Source organism: Convolutriloba macropyga, chromosome 12 (assembly GCF_964194025.1).
Source record: "Convolutriloba macropyga chromosome 12, txConMacr16.3, whole genome shotgun sequence".
Taxonomy (NCBI): domain Eukaryota; kingdom Metazoa; phylum Xenacoelomorpha; order Acoela; family Convolutidae; genus Convolutriloba; species Convolutriloba macropyga.
The window spans coordinates 22111806-22121828 of NC_134479.1; the positions used below are offsets into that span (position 1 = coordinate 22111806).

General features: G+C 36.1%; 1 protein-coding gene across 1 annotated transcript in view; it reads right to left on the reverse strand.

The window, feature by feature from the left end:
* Positions 1–10023, reverse strand: part of LOC142350361 (uncharacterized) — a 187519-nt gene that overhangs the window by 118104 nt on the left and 59392 nt on the right. The gene's annotated exons all lie outside the window — the stretch shown is intronic.

Genomic DNA, 10023 nt, shown 5'->3' on the forward strand with positions numbered 1-10023 from the left:
TTAGCCTCAGTTGTCTTCGCATGCGTGCGGGGTCCTCGACGGTTAATTTATTCGGTTAACTTTGTTTTCCGTTCTTCCCGAGTACCAAATTTGGCAATATCACTATTGCGCACTGTTACTTCCATTTTCCCCGGTTCGCGAATGACAGAAGTGTATTGATCGGTCTTTTGTACCACCGATCCTGGGGCCAACACCTCATACAAACCATTCAGATTTTTTTTGGATCTTTTATGAAGATGTTTCGTCCGAGCAATGTTCAACTGTACGGCGTGTTTTTTTAGAGGAAGTGGACGATGCGCTTTTGTAGTGCGAAGGAAACGGGATTCATTGTCAGTTGCTAGACGTTCACGGGTGGTGGCGTCCTTTGTTGCTTTGCACATGTTGCGCTCGATTTCGTCGTCGCTACGGCTGTTTCCCCAGTGTTCCTCCGGCAACAATTCATTAGGAGTTACAGTTTCTTCATCTAAATAATGATTCAAAATTTTTTCATAACTTAGATCAGATGACTTTGGTTGAGTACTTATATTACTAAGCGGTGTATTGGCTTTGCGCCCAAAGTGAGATTCGAATGGCGAAAGCTTAGTTGTTTTATGTTTACATATGCGAAGCTGGTATATAATTGATTTTAATGCTGCTTTAATGGTGAACGAATTTAATTCTTTATTTGCTTCTTTTATACATGCTAAGCGTTGTTTAATAGTACCAATAAGTCTTTCAACTATTCCTATTGCACGATGGTCATTCGCCGGAGCTGGTTTTAATGTGATATTATTTTTCATACAAAAATTTTATACTTGGTTACCTACAAGACAACGAGCTTGGTCTATTCTTAAAGAACGAGGAACTCTATGAATTTGTACATAACTATCTCAAAATTTTATTACATTCAATGCATTTGCATTATCAACTAATTCTGCAGAAGGATATTTTGAAAATCTATCAATACATGTTAAAATGTATATTTCATGTTCTTTTTCGTTATTAATGGGTCCTGCAAAATCTATTTGTATTTCTTGGTTCGGAACTATACATGGTGCATGTGCTTTAAATTGTTTAGCAGGAATAACAGATTTTAAATTTTTACCGATAGCAGTGCAAGATTTGCACTCTATTGCTTTGACGAGCAAATCACGATTCATGTATGGCCACCAGCAGTGCTGAGCCATACATACCATCCCCCAGCTACCTGGTTGACTCGCATGCAAATCTTCAATGAGTGCATCTTTGAGCGCGTTCGGTATGGCTACCTTCTCGTGCATAAAAACAAATCCGCCAGTCACATGAAGGTCCCGCCAATAGCTATGGAGATACGGGTTGAGGGCCTTTAATTGTTCATCATCTCCCCTGATTATGCAATCCCGAACCTCCTTCAGAACTGCATCCTTGCTTGTTAGGGATGCGATTAGCCCTTTGTTGAACACCTTTCCCCACCACTTTCTCAAAAGACACTACTTGGGGGCTATTCGTGAGTGGGGTGCTTAGATTTGAATGAGATGATGATCTGCGTGGCGTGCTTGTTGTTGCATTATCCGTAAATGATACGCGGTGCGAAGCTCTTGTTGTTCTGGATGAGATGGATTTTCCCTTTAGAGATGAAGCTTGTTGACTCATTGTTGATGAGAGTTGAGTTTTTTCAATTAAATTAATTGACAAAGAGGAAGACAACTGAATTTCAGGTTGAGTTTGGGCAAAAAGCACTTGTTTGTTGTTTGTTAATTGAGCACGTGATTTATTTAAATTATTTGAGTGTGGCTCACTAAAGAAGGTAGGAATTTGAGACTGATTTTTGATTGACAAGTGAGAATGACTCATTGGAGCAAATTTAGGAGTATTTTGGTAAGCGAGTGACGCTTTTCCTGTTTCTACAAGCACTTGAGACTCAATTTGTAAAGGTTTGATTGTAAATGGTAGACTATGTGACGCAAATTTAGAATGAATTTGGTATTTAGTAACTTGCTTTGCAAAAGAGGCATCTGAGGAATGCAATCAAGTCTTTTGAGTATTTCATAAAGTATTATGCCTTGCGGGTGTTAATTTGTTAAATGAAAAGCGTACTCGCGATGCGAGATCAGAATTGGTATTAATTAGTTTGTAAGTGTTTACTTTTGAAGTAGGATATGTATGTGCGAATACTGATTCATTTTCAGTTGAATGTACTCGCTGATCAATTAATACTATTAGTGGGATTAAAAATCGAGTTATACTTTTGATCCGCGAGTGATTTAATATTATGAGTTAAGTGTACGCGCGAGGCGTGTTTACTGTACTGATTATTGAATTTAAGGGAGGTTACATTAGAGTTGTATTTTTGCGCCGCGAGATTTGAACTAACATTTGTTAAGCGTACACGCTGGGCGGACTTTATGTCAAAGTTAGAAGTTTGTTTTGAGAAAAATTTTAAACTATTGTTTCGCGGGGCGAATAATTCGTTAGTTTTGTTTGAGGATTTGGTTTGACATAATCTATATTTAAAACTTGTTCAGTATTAGTGGTGGAATTTTTATTTTCACCATCAATATCAATATATAATTTATTAAGTGAATGAGCTAAAAGGTTGTGTTTTTGTTGAAGTAATTGAGCATAAGAGTGTATGCTTGATAATGTTGCGACTAAAAATTTCTCATCATATTTTGAAACACTTTTTGCAGGTTGATATGGATTTCGAGAGATGTAATCAATTAGTCCCATCTTCGCGCCGGGCAGATGCTCCATTGAGAATTGATAAGGCAAAAGACGATCAACCCATCGTGATAACCTACTACTGTAACATTTATTTGATCGATGTTCTTCTAAAATAGAAAGTAATGCGCGGTGATCAGTGATAATAGTAAACTCTTTACCATACAAATAATTTTAAAAATGTTCTATGGACCATACTACCCCGAGAAGTTCCAATTCGTTAATACTATAACGTTCTTCACTACTATTTAAAAATCTTGATGCAAAAGAGATCGGCTTCCAACCATCAACTGTTAGTTGTTCTAGTGCTGCTTCCAATCCGGTGCGAGAAGCATCACATTTGATTCGTGTTTCGAGTTGGGGGTTATCGTGAATATTTTCTGTATGATTTGCTATGCGAGTTTTTGGCATTAAAATGTAGAGTATGAGCGTCAGTCCAAATGTATTCATTTGACTTACGAAGTAGAGGTCTTAAAGGATGGCAGAGTTGAGCTAAATTGGGAATAAATTCACTAATATAGTAAACTGAACCGAGAAATGAGCGTAAATTCTTAAGTGTATTAGGTGGTTGTAATGACATAAAAGAGGATGTTTTAGATTCGAGTGGTGATATCCCGGGTTGAGTTATATTATATCCTAACCAGGAAATGTTTTGCTTCGCAAAGTGGCGTTTAGGAAGGTTAATTCGGAGATTTTCTGCGTCCAGTTTTTTAAGACAATCTAATACAAGTTGGAAGTGATCATCTTCAGAACCTTTACTTACAATTGAGATGTCGTCTAGAAAACAAAATGTATTTTTAAGGCCAATCAAAGTGTAATCCATTGCCTTCTGAAACTTGGCAGGCATGTCTGTAAGACCATAAAATCCCGTTTTGAAACGATATGTGCCTGTCATGTCACCACTTACAATATTGAAATTACAGTGTTTAGCAGTTTCAGGGTGTAGATTTAGTTGGCTGTATGCATATTTAAGATCTATAGTAGAGAAGTATATTTTATCCGCTGGTTCTGTTTTGTAGTTTGTTATTATTTGTGATATGGAATCTATAAGTGTTTCAATATGTGGCATCTGATATTTATTCTTGTGTATTGCTTTATTAAAAGTTTTGGAATCCAATGCTAAATTTATTGTTTGATCTCGTTTAACTGTGATTACAATAGGTGAAAGAAAGTATTGATCAGAACAGTTATTCAATTTTTCTATATGTCCTTCAAGAAGTTTTCAAATTTCATTATTTACTCGTTCTTGTAAACTAATGGGTACTCTTCTACCCTTTTGATGTTTTGGTTGAAAATTTTGATGGATTTTAGATTTAACAATGAGATGATGATCTGCGTGGCGTGCTTGTTGTTGCATTATCCGTAAATGATACGCAGGGCAAAGCTCTTGTTGTTCGGGATGAGATGGATTTTCCCTTTAGAGATGAAGCTTGTTGACTCATTGTTGATGAGAGTTGAGTTTTTTCAATTAAATTAATTGACAAAGAGGAAGACAACTGAATTTCAGGTTGAGTTTGGGCAAAAAGCACTTGTTTGTTGTTTGTTAATTGAGCACGTGATTTATTTAAAGTGTTTGAGTGTGGCTTACTAAAGAAGGTAGGAATTTGAGACTGATTTTTGATTGACAAGTGAGAATGACTTATTGGAGCAAATTTAGGAGTATTTTGGTAAGCGAGTGACGCTTTTCCTGTTTCTACAAGCATTTGAGACTCAATTTGTAAAGGTTTGATTGTAAATGGTAGACTATGTGACGCAAATTTAGAATGAATTTGGTATTTAGTAACTTGCTTTGCAAAAGAGGCATCTGAGGAATGCAATCGAGTCTTTTGAGTATTTAATAAAGTATTATGCCTTGCGGGTGTTAATTTGTTAAATGAAAAGCGTACTCGCGATGCGAGATCAGAATTGGTATTAATTAGTTTGGAAGTGTTTACTTTTGAAGTAGGATATGTATGTGCGAATACTGATTCATTTTGAGTTGAATGTACTCGCTGATCATGTGCACTAGTACAATTAATACTATTAGTGGGGTTAAAAATCGAGTTATACTTTTGATCCGCGAGTGATTTAATATTATGAGTTAAGTGTACGCGCGAGGCGTGTTTATTATACTGATTATTGAATTTCAGGGAGGTTACATTAGAGTTGTATTTTTGCGCCGCGAGATTTGAACCATCATTTTTTAAGCGTACACGCTGGGCGGACTTTATGTCAAAGTTAGAAGTTTCTTTTGAGAAAAATTTTAAACTATTGTTTCGCGGGGCGAATAATTCGTTAGTTTTGTTTGAGGATTTGGTTTAACATAATCTATATTTAAAACTTGTTCAGTATTAGTGGTGGAATTTTTTTTTTCACCATCAATATCAATATATAACTTATTAAGTGAATGAGCTAAAAGGTTGTGTTTTTGTTGAAGTAATTGAGCATCAGAGTGTATGCTTGATAATGTTGCGACTAAAATTCCTCATCATATTTTGAAACACTTTTTGCTGGTTGATATGGATTTCGAGAGATGTAATCAACTAGTCCCATCTTCGCGCCGGGCAGATGCTCCATTGAGAATTGATAAGGCAAAAGACGATCAACTCATCGTGATAACCTACTATTGTAACTTTTATTTGATCGATGTTCTTTTAAAATAGAAAGTAATGCGCGGTGATCAGTGATAATAGTGAACTCTTTACCATACAAATAATTTTTAAAATATTATATGGACCATACTACCCCAAGAAGTTCCAATTCGTTAATACTATAACGTTCTTCACTACTATTTAAAAATCTTGATGCAAAAGAGATCGGCTTCCAACCATCAACTGTTAGTTGTTCAAGTGCTGCTCCCAATCCGGAGCGAGAAGCATCACATTTGATTCGTGTTTCGAGTTGGGGGTTATAATGAATGTTTTCTGTATGATTTGCTATGCGAGTTTTTGGCATTAAAATGTAGAGTAGGAGCGTCAGTCCAAATGTATTTAGTTGACTTACGAAGTAGAGGTCTTAAAGGATGGCAGAGTTGAGCTAAATTGGGAATAAACTCACTAATATAGTGGACTGAACCGAGAAATGAGCGTAATTTCTTAAGTGTATTAGGTGGTTGTAAAGACATAATGGAGGATGTTTTAGATTCGAGTTGTGATATCCCAGATTGAGTTATGTTATATCCTAACCAGGAAATGTTTTGCTTCGCAAAGTGGCATTTAGGAAGGTTAATTCGGAGATTTTCTGCGTCCAGTTTTTACCCTTTTGATGTTTTGGTTGAAAATTTCGATGGAATTTAGATTTAACAATGTGCATTTTTGAGCGACCAATACGTGTAATAAGTTAAGGAAATTGTTTTGCAATACGTGTTTTAAACGGACATTGGGATGTGATAGTGTTGACCACACTACCTTCATTTTTTGGAATTTGAGTTACTGAGATTCCGAGAGCGTCAAATAGATCTCTACCAACTAGTGGTTTTAGCCCGTCACGGACTACCACAAATTCAGCTTCTTCAAGTCGCCATCCATTGCTCGCAATTGGTGCCTGTATCATACCCGTCACGTTTATGGGTTCGTTTGAAAATGTTTTGAGTTCCTGGGGAGGCGCTATCATCAACCATCGAGCAAGGGGAGAATTTTCCACTATTTCCGAAGCAAGAGACTCGGGTAAAATACTGCATACACTGCCTGAATCAATGAGAAGTCCAACTTGGGTATTACCAATTTGCAAGATGGTGTTCTTTGGTTCAATCTGTATTGCGTTACTTGCGATGCTGGCGACCATATTATCATCCGAGTTATCGTAATCTGATTCGCATTGCGGGTTATAATTCATATTTTGTATGGCGTTTACCGTTTGTTCAGTTGAAGTTTCTTCAACAGAGTTAACATTAGATCGGATGGGTTTATTTGATGATGACTTCGGTTTCCTGCACACTCGCGAAAAATGATTTTGTAGACCACAGTTATTGCAAGTCTTGCCTCTCGCAATACACTAGACTTTATGATTAGCTGACCAAGTTAAACCACAGTTTCTGCAGAGTTGATTTGGTGGTCGAGTAAAACTATATGTAGTCGGCCGTTGACTCGGTGGTCGAAAAGATCGTTGAGGAATTACTGCATTAAACTGCGGAGCAGATTGCGAGTTTGTAATTTGTAGTTGATTTCTTTGACCTAATTCCATATTTATGGCCAAACGTAATGCTTGAGCTGGTTCTAGAGTTTCTCGCAACAATTCCCGTTGAATTTCCGGATCTAACATATTCGCAATAAATAAATCTCTGATAAGAGTATCTTCTTGACTCCCGAGTTCACAATTTTCAGAAAGTTCTTTCAATTTTCCAAAGAAATGTTCGATAGACTCTCCTCTTGTCTGTTTTGTAGTGAGAAGTACGTACCTATCAAATATGATATTGCGCTGACGAATAAATGCTGATTCCATGATTGTCCAAAGTTCTGCTGTTGTTAGACTGTCCATCTTGAGGTGTGGGTTTCGGCTACAAACAATTCGACGTCCTTCGGTGCCCAAACTGAGATATAGCATTGACACAGTCTTTCGATCGGCCTGTGCCCACGGTTTATCTCCACACATTACTCCTATCTCCAGTTGTCTCTGACACCGATTCTCCCAGTTCATTTTTGATTGAGCGTTCCTCGCCAATCTTTCCCTCTCCGATTGTGCCGATGATCCTGTTATCGTATCCTCATAGATAGGTTCAAGCGGTAGTTGTACTGTTTCGGGTTTTGGTTCCAATAAAGTGTCTAGTGTAATATTTTCCTTCGCAAGAAGAGCTAACTTGGCCTGCATCTGCCACTTTTCCCATTTCAACGGAGGGTCTGCACTAGGTTTATCCCAAAATGGCTCATTGTCAACTGGGGTCCGCTTCTGAGTTGCTGGCTGCGCCATGTCGTACGCAGATGAGATTGCGTACTTAATCTTGAATTGCGAGTGACGATTATGTATTATATCCTAACTTGCGCGGCGAGTGCGCTTTACACAATTTCTAAATGAATCCGCTTAGCGAATCGCTTGGTAATTATTTGTCTACTTTACTTGATTAGTAAAGACAGTAAATGAAGAATAAGTTAATTTGGGCAACTGTTCGCGAAGTGCAAAACTAAAAGAGTGAGAATTAAGGCAACTGGTATTACAGAAGTCATAACAATTATGAACAATAACTTCCCGCTATGGGAGATGGGAATAACAGACTAGCATGTGAAATAACATTGACTTGTACACATGCCCTTCAGGAATAAGTACACTAAAATAAACTAAGTACATCGTATAAAAAATTTACTGCACTGAATAAATTTATGATGTATGACAAAGCAAAAGAAAAAACAGTTGCGTCAGGTTATGGTCTTCTTTGTGAATTATAATGAATATTTTTTATTTAGCACAACAAGTTTTAATATGCTAAATCAAAAAACACTCTTTTGAAACATCAATAAATTCCAACTTTATGGCTCTCAAACTTCCCAAAAATTTAAAAATCCCGACGCCACATGTTTGATCGATCTTGATGTGGAAAAACTCAAACTTCAATAAGACCTTTTTAACGTTTTGTTTTGCAAAAAAAATGCTTGAATATGTTGTGCAGTAAAATATTTAAATTTGAGCATTTTCGTGCTTAAAATATCTTAGATGGCGTATAAAGAACCATGTACCAACGTTTTACACTAATTGTAACATGCACAAATATAATTTTCGAAAGCTTCGCACGGCATTCCGTTGCAGTTAATCCCAAATTTAGAAAATCGTTCGCCAGTCATTTGTTAACACTATTGATGAGTCTGGTAACTGCGGAATAAAATAACTCATGATCTCAACATTTTTACAGCCTACTAATTGAGTCTAAACTCTTCATAATCGGTGACCTGTTTAAAAAATTTTCTCCATTCACTAAAGTTCCATTAAAAAAAGTTCATTTGCTGCGTGTCTTATGATTGATTTGTTAATAAAAACACAAGCTCAAAAAGTTGTTTGTAACAAATAGAAAACGATTAATTAAAGTTCATTTCTTCTTTGTGTGTCAAATTATTCCGCGACAAAATTGAATGTTATAAAATTTGATTTGCCGTTTTTTTGTTTCTTGATTGACTAAAAGTCTTGTAAGAATTGAACATATACTTTAATATTAGTATATGATATCAATTTGCAAAGCGCTCTTTCGTTTCACCTTCTGAACCTTGGTTTCAATTTGAAAATTGCACCGACAAATAAGCTACGTTTAGCTAAAAAAAACTGAGAGTCTAACTTGAAGTTTAAAAAAAACTTTCAATTTGGTTATCCAGAGAGAGAGAGAGAGAGAGAGAGAGAAAATTAGTCAATTTTGTATATCGTAAGCATTGAATTCGCTTCAAAATTGAGCTGTTTTTTTAACCTGGTAAACAAACAAAAGGGATGAAAAAGTCTTATTACGTGTGTTGCACCAAAATGTAAACGAATCAGAAATGAGTTAAAAGATTTAAACACTTTTTTCTCTGATTTCACTGGATTTTTCTTTTCTTTTCATGTATTAGATGAACGCTCGACTTGTTATAGAAGTTTTCTGGCAGAAAAAAGATAGAGACTGAACTAATTAACCCAACATTCTCCAAAAATATTTTTAACCATAGCTGCCTTCATCGAGATGATGATTACTTTTAATTTACTCAAAAGGGTAAGAGAAATGCCGTGCTACCCAAAGGGCCGAAGCCTTAATACCAATAAGCTTATACTAAAAAGCTAACACATTATGTTCAATAAAGATAATTGATTGTAGAAGGGACCTGTTTCAATTAAATCTTGGTTTGAATTCATTTCAGTCAGTCATAGACATAAAAAAAGTTGCACAAATATTTGGAAAAAAAAGGTTGCGCCCCAATACAATCCCAACAAATTTTGATCATAAGAGACTCTGGGGAGAACAAAACTGGCCCTGATATAGCTGCGCGCTCTAATAAACACTTTAAGGTGCCAAATATTTGCGAAATAAAAAGTTAAGTAAATGAAATATTTTAATATATCAAAAATGAATGATGCATTTTGGATACACATTGAGTTAAATTAGCAAAATATGAGCAACATTTTGATTCAAGGAGACCTATATAGGGAATTGAAATAAAAAGGCCCGCTTCAGAAGTTAAGAAAGATAGTGCTAGCAGTTTTCAGGATTCTACTTCTGGCTAAATTAAACAGAAAGGGGTATAAAGGCATATTTTGCACATTTCTCATGAGAAAGTCTGAATTTCGAAAAATTTAGCAAACATAGCAAACATTGGGATCAAACCGCTCAACTACCCTCCTGTATTCTTGGAGGTAAAACCATTCACCCTATTGTTGCGAACCTTAACAAATTTTAGCAAAATTTTAGCAAAAAACGAA